Here is a 24,560-nt window from a genome sequence, read left to right on the forward strand (position 1 = left end):
GGGGGCAGGATTGTAGTCACACAGGGGCAAATATGGAGACAGGGGGCAGGATTGGAGTCACACAGGGGCAAATGTGGAGACAGGGCAGGATTGAAGTCACACAGGGGCAAATGTGGAGACAGGGGGCAGGATAGGAGTCACACAGGGGCAAATGTGGAGACAGGGGGCAGGATTGGAGTCACACAGGGGCAAATGTGGAGACAGGGGGCAGGATTGTTGTCACACAGTTGCAAATGTGGAGACAGGGGGCAGGATTGGAGTCACACAGGGGCAAATGTGGAGACGGGGCAGGATTGGAGTCACACAGGGGCAAATATGGAGACAGGGGGCAGGATTAGAGTCACACAGGGGCAAATGTGGAGACAGGGGGCAGGATTGAAGTCACACAGGGGCAAATGTGGAGACAGGGGGCAGGATTGGAGTCACACGGGGGCAAATGTGGAGACGGGGCAGGATTGGAGTCACACAGGGGCAAATATGGAGACAGGGGGCAGGATTGGAGTCACACAGGGGCAAATGTGGAGACAGGGGTAGGATTGGAGTCACACAGGGGCAAATATGGAGACAGGGGGCAGGATTGGAGACACACAGGGGCAAATATGGAGACAGGGCGCAGGATTGGAGACACACAGGGGCAAATATGGAGACAGGGGGCAGGATTAGAGACACACAGGGCCAAATATGTAGACACGGGGGCAAAATGCAAGACATGGGGGTAGAATGCAAGACATGGAGGCAGAATGCAGACATGGGGCAAAATGCAAGACATGGGAGCAGAATGCAGACATGGGGACAGAATGCAAGACATGGGGGCAGAATGCAAGACATGGGGGCAGAATGCAAGACATGGGGACAGAATGCAAGACATGGCAGAATGCAGACATGGGTGCAGAATGCACACATGATGGGGCAGAATGCAGACATGGGGGCAGAATGCAAGACATGGGGGCAGGCAGAATATGACAGTGAGACACAGGAGGGGGCTGAATGTGACAGTGAGACATGGAGCAGAAAGGACATGGGGAAGAATGTGAGACATGAGGGCAGATTGTGAGACATGAGGGCAGAATACCGAACGTGAGGGCAGAATGCAAGATATGGGGGCAGAATGCAGACATGGGGGCAGAATGTGACAGTAAGACACAGGGGGGGCAGAATGGGACATTGAGACACAGGAGGGGGCAGAATGTGAGACATGGGGGCAGAATGTGACAGTGAGACACAGGAGGGGGCAGAATGTGACAGTGAGACACAGGAGGGGGCAGAATGTGAGACATGGGGCAGAATGTTACAGTGAGACACAGGAGGGGGCAGAATGTGACAGTGAGACACAGAAGGGGGCAGAATGTGAGACACGGGGTCAGAATGGACATGGGGGCATAATGTGACAGTAAGACACAAGAAGGGGCAGAATGTGACAGTAAGACATAGGAGGGTGCAGAATGTGACAGTGAAACACAGGAGGGGACAGAATGTGAGGCACGGGGGCAGAATGTGACAGAGAGACACAGGAGGGGGCAGAATGTGACAGTGAGACACAGGAGGGGGCAGAATGTGAGACACAGGGTACAGGATGGGAGATCATGGGGCAGGATGGATATGATGTAGACAGATGGGGCAGGATCTGGAGATCATGTGGGGGCAGAATGGATACTCATGAGTAGTGTTGAGCATTCCGATACCGCAAGTATCGGGTATCGGCCGATACTTGCTGTATCGGAATTCCGATACCGACTTCCGATATTTTTTCAATATCGGAAGTCGGCATCGGAATCGGAAGTTCAAAGTTGATTGACAGCCGAAATGACGTCATCATGATGCGCGGTGTGTGTGCATCATGATGCGCCGTCATTTCGGGCCTTCCGGGGGTCTCTGCCGGCCTGCCGGGGGGCTGTGCCGGCCTGCCGGGGGGCTGTGTGGACTGCCCGGGGTCTGTACCGGCCTGCCGGGGGGCTGTGCCGGCCTGCCGGTGGTCTGTGCACCCTGTGGGGGTCTGTACCGGCCTGCCAGGGGGCTGTGCCGGCCTGCCGGGGGGCTGTGCTGATTTCTGGGGGTCTGTGCAAGCATCGTCCGATGGGACTACAAGTCCCATCTGGCGATGCCTGCTACCATGACAGTGATTGACACATTAGCCAATGATGGGACAGTAGTAGTCCTATCATCCGGCTAATGTGTTAAATGTTAAAAAAAAAAATATATATATATATACTACATAAATACTACATACATACTACATGCATGCTACATACATACTACATGCTACATACATACCACATATATACTACATGCATGCTACATACATACTACATGCTACATACATAATACATATATACTACATACATACTACATGCATGCTACATACATACTACATGCTACATACATACTACATACATACTACATATATACTACATGCATGCTACATACATACTACATGCTACATACATACCACATATATACTACATACATACTACATGCATGCTACATGCTACATACATACCACATACATACTACATACATACTACATACATACTACATGCATGCTACATACATACTACATGCATGCTACATACATAACACATATATACTACATGCATGCTACATACATACTACATGCTACATACATACCACATACATACTACATGCTACATACATACTACATATATACTACATGCATGCTACATACATACTACATACATACTACATGCATGCTACAAACATACTACATGCATGCTACATACATACTACATACATACTACATACATACTACATGCATGCTACATACATACTACATGCTACATACATACCACATATACAGTGGGGAAAAAAAGTATTTAGTCAGTCAGCAATAGTGCAAGTTCCACCACTTAAAAAGATGAGAGGCGTCTGTAAATTACATCATAGGTAGACCTCAACTATGGGAGACAAACTGAGAAAAAAAAATCCAGAAAATCACATTGTCTGTTTTTTTTTCATTTTATTTGCATATTATGGTGGAAAATAAGTATTTGGTCAGAAACAAGCAATCAAGATTTCTGGCTCTCACAGACCTGTAACTTCTTCTTTAAGATTCTCCTCTTTCCTCCACTCATTACCTGTAGTAATGGCACCTGTTTAAACTTGTTATCAGTATAAAAAGACACCTGTGCACACCCTCAAACAGTCTGACTCCAAACTCCACTATGGTGAAGACCAAAGAGCTGTCAAAGGACACCAGAAACAAAATTGTAGCCCTGCACCAGGCTGGGAAGACTGAATCTGCAATAGCCAACCAGCTTGGAGTGAAGAAATCAACTGTGGGAGCAATAATTAGAAAATGGAAGACATACAAGACCACTGATAATCTCCCTCGATCTGGTGCTCCACGCAAAATCCCACCCCGTGGGGTCAGAATGATCACAAGAATGGTAAGCAAAAATCCCAGAACCACGCGGGGGGACCTAGTGAATGAACTGCAGAGAGCTGGGACCAATGTAACAAGGCCTACCATAAGTAACACACTACGCCACCATGGACTCAGATCCTGCAGTGCCAGACGTGTCCCACTGCTTAAGCCTGTACATGTCCGGGCCCGTCTGAAGTTTGCTAGAGAGCATTTGGATGATCCAGAGGAGTTTTGGGAGAATGTCCTATGGTCTGATGAAACCAAACTGGAACTGTTTGGTAGAAACACAACTTGTCGTGTTTGGAGGAAAAAGAATACTGAGTTGCATCCATCAAACACCATACCTACTGTAAAGCATGGTGGTGGAAACATCATGCTTTGGGGCTGTTTCTCTGCAAAGGGGCCAGGACGACTGATCCGGGTACATGAAAGAATGAATGGGGCCATGTATCGTGAGATTTTGAGTGCAAACCTCCTTCCATCAGCAAGGGCATTGAAGATGAAACGTGGCTGGGTCTTTCAACATGACAATGATCCAAAGCACACAGCCAGGGCAACAAAGGAGTGGCTTCGTAAGAAGCATTTCAAGGTCCTGGAGTGGCCTAGCCAGTCTCCAGATCTCAACCCTATAGAAAACCTTTGGAGGGAGTTGAAAGTCCGTGTTGCCAAGCGAAAAGCCAAAAACATCACTGCTCTAGAGGAGATCTGCATGGAGGAATGGGCCAACATACCAACAACAGTGTGTGGCAACCTTGTGAAGACTTACAGAAAACGTTTGACCTCTGTCATTGCCAACAAAAGATATATCACAAAGTATTGAGATGAAATTTTGTTTCTGACCAAATACTTATTTTCCACCATAATATGAAAATAAAATGAAAAAAAAACAGACAATGTGATTTTCTGGATTTTTTTTTCTCAGTTTGTCTCCCATAGTTGAGGTCTACCTATGATGTAAATTACAGACGCCTCTCATCTTTTTAAGTGGTGGAACTTGCACTATTGCTGACTGACTAAATACTTTTTTTCCCCACTGTATACTACATACATACTACATGCATGCTACATACAATACATACATAGACATACAGTACATATAACATAGAGTAACATACTTACCAATACTTGTCACATTGTTCCCCGAAGCCATTGTCTTTTACGGAATAAATATTAACATAACAAACCACAAAAATACTCACCCATGATCCGAAGCAGTCCACGAGTGTGTCCCACGACGATCTTGGGTAGAGAACTGCAGCATCAGCTGATGCTGCCGTTCTCTACGGGCTGCAGGAATCCAATGACGGAAGGTAGGTATCCTTCCGCACTGTATTCCTCCGCCACTTAAAAAAAAAAAGTCCCTAGTCTCACTTTATGCCATTGCTGTGTGGGAATTTCCCACGCCACTGATGCTGCTGATGCTGCAGTTCTCTACCCAAGATCGTCGTGGGACACACTCGTGGACTGCTTCGGATCATGGGTGAGTATTTTTGTGGTTTGTTATGTTAATATTTATTCCGTGAAAGACAATGGCTTCGGGGAACAATGTGACAAGTATTGGTAAGTATGTTACTCTATGTTATATGTACTGTATGTCTATGTATGTATTGTATGAATGTATTGTATGTAGCATGCATGTAGTATGTATGTAGTATGTATGTAGTATGTATGTAGCATGTAGTATGTATGTAGCATGCATGTAGTATGTATGTAGCATGCATGTAGTATGTAGCATGCATGTAGTATGTCTGTAGCATGCATGTAGTATGTATGTAGTATATATGTAGCATGTAGTATGTATGTAGCATGCATGTAGTATGTATGTAGTATGTATGTAGCATGTAGTATGTATGTAGCATGCATGTAGTATATATGTAGTATGTATGTAGCATGTAGTATGTATGTAGCATGCATGTAGTATGTATGTAGCATGCATGTAGTATGTATGTAGCATGCATGTAGCATGTAGTATGTATGTAGCATGCATGTAGTATGTATGTAGTATGTATGTAGCATGTATGTATGTAGCATGCATGTAGTATATATGTAGTATGTATGTAGCATGCATGTAGCATGCATGTAGTATGTATGCAGCATGCATGTAGTATGCATGTAGCATGCATGTAGCATGCATGTAGTATGTATGTAGCATGCATGTAGTATGTAGCATGTATGTAGTATGTAGCATGTATGTAGTATGCATGTAGTATATATGTAGTATGTATGTTACATGTAGTATGCATGTTGCATGCATGTAGTATGTAGCATGTATGTAGTATGCATGTAGTATATATGTAGTATGTATGTTACATGTAGTATATATGTAGTATGCATGTTGCATGCATGTAGTATGTGTGTAGTATGTATGTAGCATGTAGTATGTATGTAGCATGCATGTAGTATGTATGTAGCATGCATGTAGTATGTATGTAGCATGCATGTAGTATGTATGTAGCATGCATGTAGTATGTATGTAGCATGCATGTAGTATGTATGTAGTATGTATGTAGCATGTAGTATGTATGTAGCATGCATGTAGTATATATGCAGTATGTATGTAGCATGTAATATGTATGTAGCATGCATGTAGTATGTATGTAGCATGCATGTAGTATGTATGTAGCATGCATGTAGTATGTATGTAGCATGCATGTAGTATGTATGTAGTATGTATGTAGCATGCATGTAGTATGTAGCATGTATGTAGTATGCATGTAGTATATATGTAGTATGTATGTTACATGTAGTATGCATGTTGCATGCATGTAGTATGTAGCATGTATGTAGTATGCATGTAGTATATATGTAGTATGTATGTTACATGTAGTATATATGTAGTATGCATGTTGCATTCATGTAGTATATATGTTGTATGTATGTTGCATGCATGTAGTATATATGTAGTATGTATGTTGCATGTAGTATATATGTAGTATGAATGTAGCATGTATGTAGTATGAATGTAGCATGTATGTAGTAAGCATGTTGCATGTAGTATATATGTAGTATGTATGTTACATGTAGTATGCATGTTGTATGTATGTAGCATGTAATTTTTTTTTTTTTTTTTTTTTTTACATTCAACACATTAGCCGGATGATGGGACTACTACTGTCCCATCATTGGCTAATGTGTCAATCACTGTCATGGTAGCAGGCATCGCCCGATGGGACTTGTAGTCCCATCGGACGATGCCTGCACAGCCCCCCGGAGCCTGCACAGCCCCCCGGCAGGCCGGCACAGCCCCCCGGAGCCTGCACAGCCCCCCGGCAGGCCGGCACAGCCCCCCGGCAGGCCGGCACAGCCCACCGGAGCCTGCACAGACCACCGGCAGGCCGGCACAGCCCCCCGGCAGGCCGGCACAGACCACCGGAGCCTGCACAGACCCCCTGGCAGGCCGGCACAGCCCCCCGAAAGGCCCGTACAGACCCCAGAGAGGCTGTACAAGGCAAAAACAGGGTTTTTCTTATTACGATACCGGAAGTCCCATAGACTTGAATGGGACTTCCGGTATCAGAATCGGCGATACCGATACTTTTTTTTAAGATCGGCCGATCCATTCCGATCCGATACTTTGAAGTATCGGACGGTATCACTCAACTCTACTCATGAGGGCAGGATGAGAGAAAATATGGCTGGAGCCAGGATGGGGGATATTATTACCATAGGGGCTAATTAAGGGATATTATTACTGCAGTGATGTATTTATTTTATTTTTTTGAGGATACTGTTTTAAATGGGGGGAGGTTCTGTTACTGTGCAGAGCGACACTATGTCGCCTTTTTTTCTTCTTCATCTGGTGTAGTGTAGAAGTTGGGAAAAAAATTAAGTAATGTGTTCTGCAAGTGGAGCTCTAGATAACTGTGTTATTTCCTCCAGAGACAAGCCCTGGCTGGAAGACGTGATGGCGATCTGTGCTGGATGAAAGATGAAAAGCAAAGATGAAGGACTTCACCTAGAGACATCACTGGTGAGTTTGTGTTACCTGTACAATGACACTATATACAGAGTGCCTTTGTACAATGTCACCAGTGATCACTGTATTACCTGTACACTGACACTATATACAGAGGTCCTGTGCATAATGTCACCAGTGATCACTGTATTACCTGTACACTGACACTATATACAGAGTTCCTGTGTATAATGTCACTGGTGATCACTGTATTACCTGTACACACACTACATACTAAGTACAGATCTCCTGTGTATAATGGCACTTATGGTGATAGTAATATGTTTTTTTATTAATGATCAGTATTGTAGTATTCAGTCACCATGTGCTGGTAATATGTGGTCTGGTCATGGTACGGTGGTATTTGTCCCTTGTATGTGCTATTATTCTGTCACTGGTGGTAATATGTGGCCTGGACATGGTATGGCTGTATTTGTTCCCTGTATGTGGTATTATTGATCACCATGTGGTGGTGTACGTTTGACTCTGCAAAAACTCTTACTGTTTCTCTTATTCATTCTCGTCTCGACTATTGTAACTCTCTTCTAATCGGTCTCCCTCTTACCAAACTCTCCCCTCTCCAATCTGTCTTGAATGCTGCAGCCAGGATCATATTCCTCACCAATCGTTACACCGATGCCTCTACCTTGTGCCAGTCATTACACTTTCTACCCATCCACTCCAGAATTCAGTATAAACTTATTACCCTCACCCACAAAGCCCTCCATGGCTCAGCACCACCCTACATCTCCTCCCTTGTTTCAGTATACCACCCTACCCGCGCCCTCCGTTCTGCTGATGACCTGAGGTTGGTATCCTCAATAGTCAGAACCTCCCACTCCCGTCTCCAAGACTTTACATGTGCCGTGCCAATTCTTTGGAATGCACTTCCCAGGTCAATACGATTAGTCCCCAATCCCCACAATTTTAAGCGTGTCCTGAAAACGCATTTATTCAGACTGGCCTATCGCCTCAACACATTAACCCAATCTATCCCTGTGTGGCACAGCCAAAAGTTTTACCATAACCAGGTTCCCCGCATCATGTTCCCACATGCTTTATGCATCCATTAGCCCTCTGTGTCTGTACTGTCACACACTTAACATTATGGCTGGTCCATACAATCAGGGCAACTGTTACCACCCACCTCTCGTGTCTACCTCTTTCCTCATAGACTGTAAGCTTGCGAGCAGGGCCCTCATTCCTCTTGGTATTTGTTATAATCTACTGTATGTGATTATTGTTATGCTGTAATGTCTATAGTCTGTACAAATCCCCTCTGAAATGTAAAGTGCTGCGGAATATGTCGGCGCTATAAAAATAAAATGTATTATTATTATTATTAATATGGTGTCTGAGCATGGTGTGGTGGTATTTGTTCCTTTGGATGTGATATTATTGGTCATTTTAAAAATTGAAAAATAAATAAAAAAATATACCTAAATTGTATTGGATATTTTAGCAAATGTTTAATAGGTTAGAGTAGGATAGGGCTCAGCCAAAAGAGTCTACCTAGTGGTGGCAGATTTAAAAAAACTTTTGGTCATAACAAGAGCTGCTGGCTATGTGTGTGATCTGGAGATGGGAACTGTTAATGTGTGATTGGTGAGAAGTGGAATTTTTCTAAGAGAGAGCGGTGGGGCTGTGGACAGTTTGAGGGGTGGAGGGCGGGGCTGGGGTGGAGCCTGGGTGGAGTCTCAAGGGGGCCCAAAAAATTTTGCCAGTATGGGGCCCCAAAATTCCTAGTGGCAGCCCTGCTGATACATACAGATGTATGCGGTCCAATGAGTGTTCAAATTCCTAGCAAGAAGAGATATTTTCTCACATTTATTGATGACTACTCCAGATATACAGTTGCCTACCTGCTTCACAGGAAGGATGAAGTTCCACAGAAACTTGAAGAATAACTTGCTGTAGTGTTTAACAAATTTGGAAGAATGCCAAAAGCCCTGCGTGCAGATAACGGAACCGAATATACAAGTGGTAAGGTGAAAACCATTTTGAAAAAGAATGGAATCGTGTTCCAGACTACCATTCCATACAACCCAGAACAAAACGGCATTGCAGAGAGAAAGAACCGTACTCTCTGTGAAAGTGGAAGCAGTATGTTGTTAGATGCGAATCTACCTACAATGTATTGGGGAGAAGCCATCATGACAGCTTGCTATCTTCAAAACAGAGTGCCAGGTAAAGCCACAAATAAAACTCCATATGAGCTATGGAACTGCGAGAAGCCTAACCTGAATCACCTCAGGATATTTGTAAGCAAAACGTGTGTGTATGTTCCCAAAGAAAACGGTTCCAAGTGGGAATCACATGCAAAGCAAGGAGTTCTGGTAAGCTATAGCGAAACTCAAAAGGGATACAGAATCCTGCACCCAGAGACCAACACAGTAACAATCAGCAGAGATGCAGAGATTGAAGAAAACTCTGTATCGCTAACAGGATAAGTAGTTGTTGAGTAGGGGTGTTAGAATATGTTTGGTGCAATAACCCCATTCCTGTCTATGAGTGTTTAATTGCTTGATTTGTATTCTGTTCATAAAGTTAGAAAAAAAAACTCCCAGAGGCTCACATAGGGAGAGCATGTGACTGTATTTCCTGTTTTTCCTGTGTATGAGAGAAGCAGCCTGCTGTAGATGCTGCACAGATAGAGACACACAAATGATTTATTCCTGATCTATTAATCTTATCATATATTGTTCCTGTTTGTTCCTGAATAAAGAAGCTCTGTTGTCACACGCTTGGAGAGTATCCAGGCAACCCATGGTGGAGCCCAAGTTCACTTTGCCTGACAGGTTCTCTGGAGGGATTGAAACAAGTTTGTTGGTTTCAGGGAGGCCAGTAATCTTTACTTTAAATTATGCACTCACTCCTCTGAAACCGAGGAGCAATGGGTGGGGATCGTAATTCCTCTCCTTCAGGGTGACCCCCAAGCCTGTGCATTTTATCTCCCCAAATTCTCAGCCACTTTGGACGGTTGAGGAATTTTTTTCAGGCTCTGGGTCATATATACAAGGACCCTGACCGCATCACCCTAGCCGAGTCTAAATTATGTCAGCTTCTGCAGGGATAATAGAAACGGTGTGCACCCAGCAGCGTGGCGTGGTGCGGATTGAACTGGAATAATCCAAAGCTTCAATAGAACTGAAACAGCCACACTCATAGGTGAATGCAAATAATAGTAAATTTATTTTGTTTACAGTATTCTCCACACTATAAAATATTACATTGGATGATGAAAGTGATATGCAACGTTTCGACCCAATCCTGGGTCTTTCTCAAGCATCGCTAAAAAAGAAGTATACAAAAATTAGTGTTTTCATATAAACAAACAAAAAGAAATACAAAATACAAAAATGCAAAGTATAACAACACTACTATAATAAAATTAAGGCTAGAGGACTGGAAACAATATGACAACAGCTCAAAAACAATTAAATTGGAACATGGTAACGTGTATAACAAAAATGGGTGAAGAAAAGGGAAGCACAGAATGAAGTTTTGTGGGCGTATATGACAGGTGAGGGAATCTTGGGAAAACACCTGTTTACCATTGTTGAGGGGAAAAAACCCATCTGGTGGTGTCAGATCTGTTGGGTTTCGTGAATAACATGAGTCACTGGGGTAAATTAGGATTAATCCTATGTATTGGACAACAAGAGTCAAAAGAAGTGGGGGTGAGGGATATTACTAACTGTGTGTCTCATTGTCAAGGGGTTCTGGCATGGTTCTGTGCTGTGTGGTGTATGATCATTGGTAGCATCGGTGAATAAATGCAGGCTGAGCGTGGTACTTACAGTATCGCGAAACCGGAAGCGATGCGTCTGTGTGGTTCAGTCTGAGGCTTGGCTGTAGTGAGGGAGGCATATCCGATATCGCGAAAAAAAAAATCTTAGAATCACCGGGATCTGTTGAAGCTTTCCAGAGTTAAGACCTCATAAAGTGGTCAGAATTGTAAAAACTGGCCTGGTCTTTAACATGCAAACCACCTGTGGGAGTAAAGGGGTTAATGCAATAGTAGGAAAATATGTTCAAAATGTAAACAAAATTGTAAAATAATTAAAATAAAAATGATAATAGTAATAAATGTAGAGATGAATGAGATAAAAAATGAAAATTGAATTAAAGTGAATGAATTGAAAAAAAATGAAAAAAATCAAAGAAATGAAAAAAAATTAAAAATCTGAAAAATTTTAAAATTGAGAAAATGAAAAATAAATAAAATAAATAATTAAAAATAAAAAATAAATGTAGAAATTTTTGCAAATTTATTAAAAAAGAAAAACTGAAATATTACATGGTCATAAGAATTCAGACCCTTTGCTCAATATTGAGTAGGAGCATCCTTTTGAGCTAGTACAGCCATGAGTCTTCTTGGGAATGATTCAACAAGTTTTTCACACCTGGATTTGGCTATCCTCTGCCGTTCTTCCTTGCAGATCCTCTCCAGTTCCGTCAGGTTGGATGGTGAACATTGGTGGACAGCCATTTTCAGGTCTCTCCAGAGATGCTCAATTGTGCTAGGTCAGGGCTCTGGCTGGGCCAGTCAAGAATGGTCACAGAGTTGTTTTGAAGCCACGCCTTTGTTAGTTTATTCTGTGTGCTTAGGGTCATTGTTATGTTGGAAAGTGAACCTTCGGCCAAGTCTGAGGTCCAGAGCACTCAGGAAAAGGTTTTCATCCAGGACATCTCTGTACTTGGTTGCATTCATGTTTCCTTCAATTGCAACCAGTCGTCCGGTCCCTGCAGCTGAGAAACATCTTCATAGCATGATGCTGCCACCACCATGTTTCACTGTTGGGATTCTATTGAGCAGGTGACGAGCAGTGCCTGGTTTTCTCCACACATACTGCTTAGAATTATCACCAAAAAGTTCTATCTTCGTCTCATCAGAACAGAGAATCTTATTTCTCATAGTCTGGGAGTCCTTCATGTGTTTTTTAGCAAACTCTATGCAGGCTTTCATATGTCTGGCACTGAGGAGAGGCTTCCATCCGGCCACTCTTCCATAAAGGTCCAACTTTATCCTGGTATTAAGTCACCACAGCAGGGGCGTAACTAGAACTGATTGGGCCCCATAGCAAACTTTTAAACGGGGCCCCCTCAAAGACACCCCCTTCAAGACACACCCCTTCAAGACGCACCCCCTTCAATCCTGTAATCCTGCATTGTATATGGGCCGGGCCCCAAAGCAACCGCTTCGGCTGCTACCCCGGTAGTTACGCCAGTACACCACAGATCTCCTTACTCAGCTTTTTTGGTGGACAACCGGTATACCAGTATGTTTGAGAGTATGTGGCTTCCTGCAGTGCTTTTGTGCATTCTAAGATCCCTCATACTCTCCATCTGGGTCTCTCCAACCATTGGCGAATCTCAGTAGACCTTGGACTAATTTATCAGTAGACTTCATCATTGATCTACCTATATCTGCAGGTAATACAGTTATTTTCGAGGTGGTGGACAAATTCCACAAGATGTCTCATTTCATTGCACTTTACCCAATTCTAAGACCTTAGCGCAAGATAATATAAAAAAAGTCATGAAATTACGTGTGATTCCTACCGATATTGTTTCTGACCAGGGGGGTGCAATTTATTTACAAGTTTTGGAAAGCGTTTTGCTTTCATCTGTCGTTTTCTTCAGCCTTTTATTCACAGTCTAATGGGCAAACTGAACTAGTTAACCAGAATGATGAGACTTATCTTAGGCGATTTGTGTCTAAGAATAAGGAGGATTTGGGTTACTTACCTCTAGCTGAATTTGCGGTGAATAACCATTGTCATGAGTCTACTGGTAAGTCTCCATTCTGTGGAGCATATGGGTTTCATCCTCAGTTTTGCCATTTTAATAAGAATCATTCTTCAGAAATACCTGAAGAGGAATGGTTTTCATCACCTATCACATCTGTGTGGCAAGGGTTTCTGAATAATTTGAAGAGGACGGGGTCCAAATATAAGTGTGTGGCAGATTGGGTCCAGACCTGCGCATTGGTGGTTTGGTGTGGTTGTCCTCGAGGAACATTAGTTTGAAGGTTCCTTCTTGGAAACTTCGACCCAGGTTCATCAGTCCTTAGAAAATTGTGGCCATCATCAATCCTGTAGCATTCTGCCTTGCCACTCACTTTTAGGATTCATAATGTGATTCACCGGTCTCTAATCAATATGTTGAGTCCTCTGAACCATCACCAACACTTCCATCGGCAGTCATTGATGATGGGAATTTGAAATTTCAGATAGCTATGATCATTGATTCTTGCTTGGTTCGTCGGTCTCTTCAGTATCTGGTACACTGGAAGGGTTACAGTCCTGAAGAGAGAATGTGGGTACCGGCATCGCGCTCCTGTGCAGGCGTACTTATTTGCCGTGTTGAGGGCAGTGGATAGTACTGCAGTGCGCAGGTGCCGGGAAAGGTCAGAGTCAGAGAGGCCCTCAACAGGGCAGATAAGTACGCCTGTGCAGGAGCATGATGTCGGGGAGCCATGAAGCAAGCAGAAGGGCAGCACTGCAAGAAGATGGGAGGCGCCGTACCAGGATCAGCGACACCCATCGGACCGGACCGCCCGCCGGGTGAGTATAATAAAACTTATTTTTCTTCTCTTGCAGGTCGGATTGGGAGCTTATCTACAGCATCAGATAATGTTGTAGATAAGCCCTGAAAGGCGGTGGCCATAACTCATATTGGTCAAACCTGGTGACAGGTTTGCTTTAATCTAATAGAATGAATGTCACTAATAGGCTGCAAGCCAGACACTGTGCACTACCAGGCAGAAGCTAGCTGTAAAAAAGGAGGAGAGTTGCAAGTCGAAATTTGATGTATGCACATAGCATCTATTATTAGGCTCACACACGTATCACACACATACGCCATACACAACACATAAACACAACTCACACGCCACATACGCCACACACACCTCACATACACAACACACACACCACACACACACACACACTTTTCTGATTTTTCATAGATTTTTAGGGGCATTTTATAGAAGTGAATCTTCAGCACCTATACAGTTCTAACCATGTAATAAACCATCTAAAATATTAATTTAATACTTTGCGATATTCAATATATAAATTTTCCACATTTTAACATTGTTTTCTTCATCTTGATGTGAGTCTTTACCACATAAACAGTTACCACTTAAAAAAAATAGATTTGTTGGGTTGTAAAACATCTTGACAGTCACTCCTGATAGAGCAAATTTCACGCACATAACAGTGAAGGAACCACTAGGAGCTATTACGTTAATTTTTTTCTGTGCTGTAATCTTCTTAGTTATTGAGAGTGTTACTATTATTTGCTCTCATGTACTTACTGTGCTGGTGCTGTTTCACAAGCAGTCTGGATTTGTCATACTGAACATGTAGTAATGTGCTGCGGGAAGAGACAGTTCATCATTCACACTGGGCTCCTTAACTCTTGGTCATGAAGAGAAAATAGAAAACCATTCTCAGCGCACAGACCACAATGACCAATACTGATTCATTTTACCTTTAGTTTATAACAATTCAGTATTCCTCATCGTTATATGACCCGTTATAATGGATGACAGTTTACATATTCTTATATTAGGCTGAAATATACACAAACAAAATATTTCCTTATATTATTTATATTATTTCAATATTTAGTTTAGGAACATTTTAGTCATCATGTTGCCCTAAACATGTAGCAAATGTTGGGTGTCAGTCACAATCATTACACAGCCCACCTTAACTGAATTGTCGATAAGGCTGTAGGAGAAATTATTGCCAATAGGGTTCCACATTTCACTGCCACCCCATAGAATGTAGGTATCAGCTGCAGCAGATCCACGGGTCAGCAAGTGACCATTTATTATAAAGGTAAAAGGATTTCTCTGGACAATTTCCGCGCTGCTGAAGAGAATGAGACGTAGATCCAGGTAGGATTTGCTAGAAAAGTAGTGGTTTATTTGAAGCGTTTCAAATCAGAAAGATGTGGAGAAACGTTTTTTTTTTCTCCCCGTATGAGAAAAACTGATGATTCTCGGACCACACTCTGATCAAGCTCTGATCAAAATAATTGGTCCATTTTTCTTATTCGTGAAAAAAACGTACATCTGAATGAGGCCTAACTGATTTTCACATATGTTAGGAGAAAAGAGTTAGGCCACATTCACACATTCAGTATTCGGTCAGTATTTTACCTCAGTATGTGTAAGCCAAAACCAGAACTGGAACAATCAGGGGAAAAGTATAATAGAAACACGTCATCACTCCTGTATTTATCACCATCTCCTGGTTTTGGCTTACAGATACTGAGGTAAAAAAATCACCAAATACTGATAGTGTTACCGTGGCATTATAGTTTATTGGAGCTGACATATGTAAAGCCCCCGTCACACACAGCGATCTCACTAGCGAGATCGCTGTGTGTGACACTTATCAGCGACCGGCCCCCCTGCCGGGTATCGCTGATCGTCCTGGAATGGCCAGGACATTTTTTTGATCGTTGGTCTCACGTTGGTCAGCACGCATCGCTGCATGTGACAGGCGGGAGACCAGCGATCAGAAAGCTGAAGCTGGTAACCAAGGTAAACATCGGGTTTCTAAGTGCCGCGTGGCACTTAGAAACCCGATGTTTACCTTGGTTACTAGCTCCCTGCTCCAGCGCGCTGGTATCTTAACGTACACTGCGGGTAACTAAGCGACGTGTGTCGCTTATTACCAGCGTGTCGCTGTCCTGATCTCTGCTGAGATCTGCCTGTTTGGCAGTTCACCAACGATCTTGTAGCGACACACCAGCGATCCTGACAAATTCATATCGTAGTCGGGATCGCTGGTGAGTCACTATGTGTGACGGGGCCCTTAGTCTGTTACCACAACACCATAATTTACAATTGTTGGGAGCCACATGCTGGCTTTGTCACTTTATCTCTGAAGTGCTAGGACTCAGACATCCATTTTTCACTCATGCGTTATATACGAGTATGTGTTTTTCAGAGGTAGGACACGTGCCATTATAGTCTAGATGCAGTACATGCAGTTATGTTTCTTCATACGTAGTATCCACACAAAAAAAAAATTAAGTAGCGTTTGTTTTTCATCCAAGTAATGGATGAAATTTGCCATTGCAAGTCAGTGGGACCCTGAAAACAATGGATAGCACTCATGCACCATCAAGTTTCATGTGACTGCTGTTTGTTTTTCTCCTATTTAGTGGGTAGAAGAAGCTTGGATTTTTTATTTTTTTATTTTGCATACAAGAAAACCATATAACACACTAATGCTAAACACAGACACACAGGCCAAAAATGGATGAAAATTTAATTAAAAAAATTAATCAAAATAGATCTGTATTTCTCATATGCAAAAATAACAGAAGTCTGAGTTAGGCTGGTTTCACATTAGCGCATTTTCAGCGCGCGCACGGCCGGGGGTAGCTCCGCCCCCGAGCCGGCTCTCTGCCCGGCGTGCCCGCCCCTTCCTTGTAGCGCCGCCTCCTAGCGGACAGCGGCGCCTGCGATCGGCGCACCCTATCTTTAGCATAGGGTGCGCCGATCGTGCGCAGGCCGTGCGCTAGTTGCGCTTTGACCTGCGCTGCGCACTTTTGACGGTGCGCCGTGCGCGCCAAAATCAAACTTTTCGGATTTTGGCGCGCACGGCGCACCGTCAAAAGTGCGCAGCGCAGGTCAAAGCGCAACTAGCGCACGGCCTGCGCACGATCGGCGCACCCTATGCTAAAGATAGGGTGCGCCGATCGCAGGCGCCGCTGTCCGCTAGGAGGCGGCGCTACAGGGAAGGGGCGGGCACGCCGGGCAGAGAGCCGGCTCAGGGGCGGAGCTACCCCCGGCCGTGCGCGCGCTGAAAATGCGCTAATGTGAAACCAGCCTAAGGTTGAGGTAATGAGGCAGACCATTAAGGCTATGTTCATACTAGGTGTTTTTGCTGCGTTCTTTATGCTAAATTTCAGCTACTTTTTAAGGTTCCAGCAAAGCCTATGAGATTTCAGAAATCTCATGCTCACACAATGTTTTTTGTCATCAATGTTTTGTGTTTTGCATGTTTTTTTTGGACATAGAGCATGTCACTTCTTTCAGAGTTTTTCATCCATTAACTTGAAAAATTTGTTGTAGCATTTTTGCTGTAGAAAAGTCAAGGACAGCAGGATGTGACCTCACAGTCTGCTACCAATGCATCTAGATGGCCAGCTGCATGGTTGCATGATGCGACCATACAACCTGTCATCCAGAAGAGACACTGAGCAGCGTCTGCTACCACTGCTCAGTGTCTCGCGGTGAATTCCTATAACCTTCCTGACGACACCGTGAGTGTGAGAACTTTCTCACGGTCGCGGTGACGTCAAACAGGTTATAGGTTGAGATTGGAGGACATATGGATATTCGTGTCCGGTGGATTCAGTTACAAAAAATTTGGGTTCTGGTACCAGAACAGTACCTGGACCCTATTCACTTGATTTGGGAGCCCGAACATCCAGTGTTTACCGCATCTGATCGGTGGTAAAATCATAAGACAGCGTGAGCCAGCAGCTGTGATAACACGTATAAAATTTACCTCCAGTCACTGGTGTCGGCTGATGGAATTACTGCTCCCATCAGCCGATGCCTGCTGCTGCAAATAACAGTGAGAGCAAGGATGCCTGCGCTGTAAATAAATAATTTAAAAAAAAAAATCTATGTGGGTTCCCCTGTGTTACAGAACCCCCCCAGCACCCCAAATAGGAGATGCATGTATGATAGATGCAATGTGAGATGCCTACCCCTAATGCAGCAACTGACCGGCTGCGACCCTTGGGCAGAGGTAAATGAGATCTCACTTCTGACCTCCCCCCACCATTGTAAATCCCACGGTAAATGATCGGGAGTCACCGGCCACCTGCGGCTATTGTTATGTACGTCTGGCGTCTTAATTGGAGCTTGTTATCTACTGGCTCGCCACATATTGATTGTCCTGTTCTCTGTATGTATATATATTCTGAGACCGGTGAGTAAAATATTGTCACACTGGAAATACGTGGAGAAGCAGTGATCTTTTATATGTTCCCATGTTACAAAGCCTTGTGAGCCAGTGTCCTTCATCCAGAAGTAAGAAAAAGCAGAGTGGACCTCCTGAAACACGGGGTGGTAATGTAAGAGGTATAACAGCACAGAAGACCCCATTACACCCTGTATTTTTGATAACCAGCTAGGCAAAACTCACAGCTGGGGGCTACATCCCTCAGTTGTCAGCTTCAGCAAGGTGGGTTATCAAGAATAGAGGTGTCTCCATGCAGTTGTTTAAAATTATTTAAACACATACTTTTAAAAATAGGCATGGGGTCCCCCATTATTGATAAAAAGCCTTGCTAAAGCAGACAGCTGGTGTTGGTATTCTCAGGCTCACAAGTGGCCAGGGATATTGCCCCCAGCCTAAAAAGAGCAGCCCACAGCTGCCCAGAAAAGGTTTATCTATTATATGCGCCAATTCTGGCACTTTGCCTGGCTCTTCCCGCTTGCCCTGTAGCGGTAGCAAGTGGGGTTCATATTTGTGGGGTTAATGTCCCCTTTGTGTTGTCAGGTGACATCAAGTGTTCTGCCCATTCATGAGCAGCTAGCTAAAATTCATAGCGTAGTACCAGTTACAGCCTTTAGAGGTCATTAGATACACATTTATCTTGTTTCTGTTAACGAGAGAGAATGTCTCCTTTAAGGAATAGTGTGTTATGCATAGAACTGCCCCCTTAGTTTTCCCGGGCAGGAAAAGATATGTACACATCTTTCCCGGGCTTTTCTTAGTGATACACTATTGCCCTGGCTCTCTCTCTTCACTTCTTTCTCTCCTCCTGACCAGTGGATTCTGGTGAGACGCTAATGCATTTATGTGTCTGTGTTAGACAGCCTCTGTATCTCTTAGTTAGTTAATGCTTTTACACTGCTTACAAATAGGTTGCATTTCTGTATAGAGCATGATAGTGTTGCAGCATGTACTTTGCCATAGCTGTGTTGTAATGTTACTGTGCAGCCTCTGTAATGTTAGTTACTGATGTAATTGCACTCTGTATCAGGCTGTTGTCTCTGTTATCTGCCAGTATTGATACACTGTTTATTTCCTTGTAGTTTTTACCCGTTATCATCCACTATTATTGTTCAATGTTCATCATCTCAATAAATATAGACTAAAGAATCCATACAGTCTTTTCACTGGGAAGTGGATGAAGGGTTTAGCCGTATGCTGGAATTCACACAGCATTATACGTGGAGGAAGGCAGAACATCAAGCTCAAGGATTAGTAATGTAGAGGAGTCTATAAGACAGCTATCCATTACTAATACTATAGTTATATTGTAAATAAAGACACAGCAAGTATAAAGTCCATTTGAAATAAAACAAAACACTTTATTATTTAAAAATAACAAATATACTCACTTAACGCCTAATTCCACTGAATCACTTATCTTCTCTAATAAAACAAAAATAAAAAACAATATCCCACACCTGTCTCTCATTCTGTCCCATGCGGTAATCCATGTCTGGGGATAAACAGTTTTCAGTCTGGACGGTGCCAAGATGAGACCGTCCAGGTTGAGAACCACTGGTGACTGCAAGTGCAGCATCAGTGAATAGTGGTGACATCATCAAGGTTACCACAGGTCACTGACCCTGTTTTCCCTGCCGGGTTGAACTGCGATGACTGGGAGAATTTCACTTTTGTGAATCTGAACTGCAGTGAACTCGCCTCTGCACTGTGAAACTTTCTCTAGGTGCTAGTGGGAATCTCACCGAGGTAACGTCAGTTCAGCCTGGCTGGGAACGCGGCCTCAGAGACCGGCAGTAACCTCGATGATGTCACCTCTAGTCACTGATGCAGCGCTCACAGTAGCTCATTCACCAGTGGTTCTCACCCTGGACGGTTGCATATTGGCACTGTAGAGGTTGAAAACTGTTTATCCCCCAGACATGGATTACGGCGTGGGACAGAATGACAGACAGGTGAGGGATATTGTTGTTTTTCTTAATTTGAATTCTCTTGCAGGAGACAATGGCATCACTGGAATTGGCAATGCTGTAAGTATGGTAGAATTAAGATTTAGTAAAAGAGTCTGTGTCATTATTTCAATTAAAAGACTTTATTCTGTGTGTGGTTTTTTTTGCAATATGACTATGGTGTTAGTTATGGGGGCATCTTATAGATGCCTCTACACTACTAAGCTATGGGCTTGATGTCACCTGACAATACAAAGGTGACATTAATCCCTCAACTATTATCCCACCGCATCAGGGCACATGTAAAGAGTGAGGATAAGTGCCAGAATTGGCATATCTTATAAAATGCACCTTTTCTGGGGTGGCTGAGAGCTGAAATTTTTTATCCTGGGGGGCCAATATGCATGGCGCTATTAATATCAGCCCAAAGCTGTCTGCCTAGCCCTTGCTGGTTATTAATTTATAGGGGAACCCTACATCATTTTTTGGGGGGTCCACCATTTTACTAGCCAGTAAAAGCTAAGTATACAGCTGTGAGCTTATATTAATAGCCTTTGTAGGTCCATGGGTATTACCCCCTTCCCAGGCTATAAACATTAGCTGTCGGCTTTCACTCTGCTGGTTAATAAAATTATGCTGGAGCCCAAGTAATTTTTTTTCAGAGAAATAACCATTTAATAATTAAATACATGTACAGTAAGCTGCACACACAATGTACTAATTGTATATGTCACTGAAATATTTGTATCTATTTTAAGTATATATACTGTATGTAATCTATTCTTTCCTGTCGGATCACGCTGTGAATTTACTGTACGCGACTGCTGAATTGTCGGCTTTTCAAAGGACATTGGTTTGTGAAAATTGAACAGCACTCACATGGTCCGAGTGCTGTGCGATTTTTTTTCCAGTCCGATCATGATCTATAGCAGGGTTCCTCAACTCCAGTCTTCAAGGCCCACCAACAGATCATGTTTTCAGGATTTCCTTTGTATTGCACAGGTGATACAATTATCACCTGAGCAATACTAAGGAAATCCTGAAAACATGTTCTGTTAGTGGGCCTTGAGGACTTGAGTTGTAGAACCATACCTCTAGATCAGAGTTCCCCAGGAAGTATTATTTTTTCTCTAGGGGCACTAAACTTTATTAGCATGCACAGAGAGACACAAGATAGCCCAAAAAGCAACAAAAATACATTAAAACATGCGTTTTTTCCCGCAGCTTCTTTCCTAGCAAGAAATCCGGTTTTGCTGCAGAGAAAAATTGCAGCCAGAACACCCAGTGTGAACTTAGCTTAAAACTTCAATGGACAGTTCAGGATCCTATTGAACTTAAGAAACCTGTATCTATCCAACAGTTGAATGAGTCTGAGCTGTAGCTACATAGATGAGAGTGCCACTCAGACACTACAGTGTCTCCTGTCTTAAGAATACATCTTAATATACATGTGAAAAAGACTTGGGTATACTAATAGATCACAGACTGAATATGAGTCAACTGTGTGATGCAGCAGCCAAAAAGGCAAATGCAATTCTAGGATGTATTAACAGAAGCATACAGTCTAGATCACGTGAAGTCATTATTTCCCTCTACTCCTCTTTGGTCAGACCTCATCTGGAATATTGTGTCCAGTTTTGGGCGCCACATTTTAAAAAAGACATCAACAAACTGGAGCAAGTTCAGAAAAGAGCAACCAGAATGGTGACTGGTCTGCAAACCCTGTCTTATGAGGAAAGGTTGCAGGATTTGGGATTGTTTAGTTTGCAAAAGAGAAGACTTAATAGCTGTCTACAAATATCTAAAGGGCTGTCACATTGTAGAATGATCAACTTTATTCTCATTTGCACAAGGAAAGACTAGAAGCAATGGGATGAAACTGAATGGGAGGAGACACAGATTAGATATTAGAAAAAACTTTTTGACAGTTAGAGTGATCAATGACTGGAACAAGCTGCCACGAGAAGTGGTGAGTTCTCCTTCAATGGAAGTCTTCAAACAGAGGCTGGACAGACATCTGACTGGGATGATTTAGCGAATCCTGCTTTGAGCAGGGGGTTGGACCAGATGGCCCAGGAGGTCCCTTCCAACTCTACGATTCTATCTACACAGAACTGACGTGAAAAGCTGCAGCATATATGTAGCATAGTAAACAGTGGCAAAACCTCAGTGGATTTTGTTGTGGCAAGCTGTGAAAACAAGTGTGAAAATCTACAAATTAAATTGGAATGCTTTGGCTTTCAATTTCGCAGCTCAAGACAATGGACGCCTGCAGATTTTTGGGTATTTTTATAAGTGGCAGATTTTCTGCTGATTTATCTTTAATACATACAGATAATTCTATGGATTTTGTTGCAAACATGTCGCAGATTTGATCCTTTTGCAATGAAAAGGGGGAAATCTTCAAATTTTTCCACATAAAAAACCTAACATTCAGCAGGTTTTTAAAATCCACATCATGTAAATGGGATTTGTGGAAATCTCTACTTAGGTAGCACTTTATTATTCTCCAACAAATGCGCAATGTGTGAACATAACGCTTTCTCTGTTGCATGTGTACGAGATTACTTAACATCTCGTCCACTCTGCTGGAGCTGTAATACAGAACGGATTAAAGCATTCTGAGTATCATATCAGTTAGCCCCAAGGGCATGTTCACAAGTTGTGGATTTTCTGTGCAGATTTATGAGCAATGCAAAGGATGAAATTTATGCATATGTGCAACATAATCCACAGCTAAATCCACATGTAAGACCTCATTCAGACATCAGTCATTTTTCTTGTACTCAAAAAAATGACTGATTTTGATTAGGTTATGTTCCTATGATCAGTGTTTGGCTTTCACGCAGCTGAATTTCAGCATGAATCCCGCACTTCAGCTCATTTGCATGTTTCCTTGTGTTTTTGTAGCATGCGGTTTTGATGCAAGTGTTTTTGTCTCTCTTTGGTATGTTAGATTACATGTGCAAATAGATAGATAGATAACTATGAGGTAGATAGATAGATATTTGTGAGAAGCATAATTAGTGCCGTGCTTGTGTAGTTTACTATACATTAATTTTTGAAAACAAGCCAAGGTAAAGCTGGCAGTGGAGGGCTTACTGTGGCATGTAAAGTTTGGACACTCCTGATAAAAATTACAATTATTGTGAACAGTTAAGCAAGTTCAAGATGAAATGATCTCTAAAAAGGCCTAAAGTTAAAGATGACACATTTCTTCTATATTTTTGGTAATATATATTGTAGGGATTCGCTCTGGTAGGCAATAGCGGGGCGGCAGTAACGAGGCAACACACAGGCATAAAGTCCAATTCTAGTGGTTTTAATGTCACTCAGTAACCAGCAGCTTAACAGAACATAAGGAAAACCAAACACATACTCCTGCTTGGAGAACCACTGGTCCCAGACTCACCCCTTGCTCGGGATGGGCGTAACTAAGAGGCTGCCAGGTCCTGCGGCATCCGCCAGGTGCCATTCCCGGGATTCTTCTGAGTCTTGCTGCTATAGTCCTGCAGCACGGGAATCCTGTATACAAGCTTCAGGCTGAGTCTACACAAGTTCCTGTAGCTTCCAGAAACACACACTCACCCTGTGGCAATTACAAACCTCCATTACATAGGGCCTAACCCCTCCCACCAGTGAAATAGACACCACATGGGCTGATCATGTGACCCTGACATCATCGCAGGTCCCGTCTTTAGGAAAAAAACCCGGCCAAACATTAATCAGCTGGGAGAAACATATCTTCCATCCAGTAAAACACCCTTTACTGTACCACATACCTCCCCCCTATGTTCAACCCCAAGGGGATGGACACATGACATACAGTGAACTCTGGACAAGGCATCTGCATTCCCCTGTAGTCTGCCTGCATGATATTCCACTGAAAATTTAAAATTTTGCAGGGACAGGAACCACCTGGTGACTCGAGCATTCCTCTCCTTAGCTTGACTCATCCACATAAGATGGGAATGATCTGTCACCAAACTAAATGTTCTCCCCAGCAAATAGTAACGCAACGATTCCAGAGCCCACTTTATGGCCAGGCACTCTCTCTCCACAATACTGTATCGGGTTTCAGTTGGGGTAAGCTTCCGGCTTAGGAAGCTAACAGGATGCTCTTCCCCGTTAACTTCCTGAGACAGCACGGCATCGAGGCCTATCTCCGAGGCATCAGTTTGCACCACAAACTCTATTTTGAAATTTGGAGTGATCAGGACTGGTGTACCACACAGTACCCCTTTTAATTTTGTAAAGGCCTCCTCTAACTG

At 43.1% G+C, this 24,560-nt stretch overlaps 1 long non-coding RNA gene across 1 annotated transcript; it reads right to left on the minus strand.

Annotated features, from left to right (window-relative positions):
* Window positions 1-11,231: 11,231 nt before the first annotated feature.
* On the minus strand, window positions 11,232-23,817 carry LOC141084109 (uncharacterized). The gene is made up of 3 exons (XR_012230931.1): window positions 23,702-23,817; window positions 14,662-14,720; window positions 11,232-11,329 (listed from the first exon to the last, which is right to left on the minus strand). It is a non-coding gene; the product is annotated as an uncharacterized lncRNA (long non-coding RNA).
* Window positions 23,818-24,560: the final 743 nt, after the last annotated feature.

Source organism: Dendrobates tinctorius, unplaced genomic scaffold, assembly GCF_039654945.1.
Source record: "Dendrobates tinctorius isolate UK_male_01 unplaced genomic scaffold, ASM3965494v1 ptg000022l, whole genome shotgun sequence".
NCBI lineage: Eukaryota > Metazoa > Chordata > Amphibia > Anura > Dendrobatidae > Dendrobates > Dendrobates tinctorius.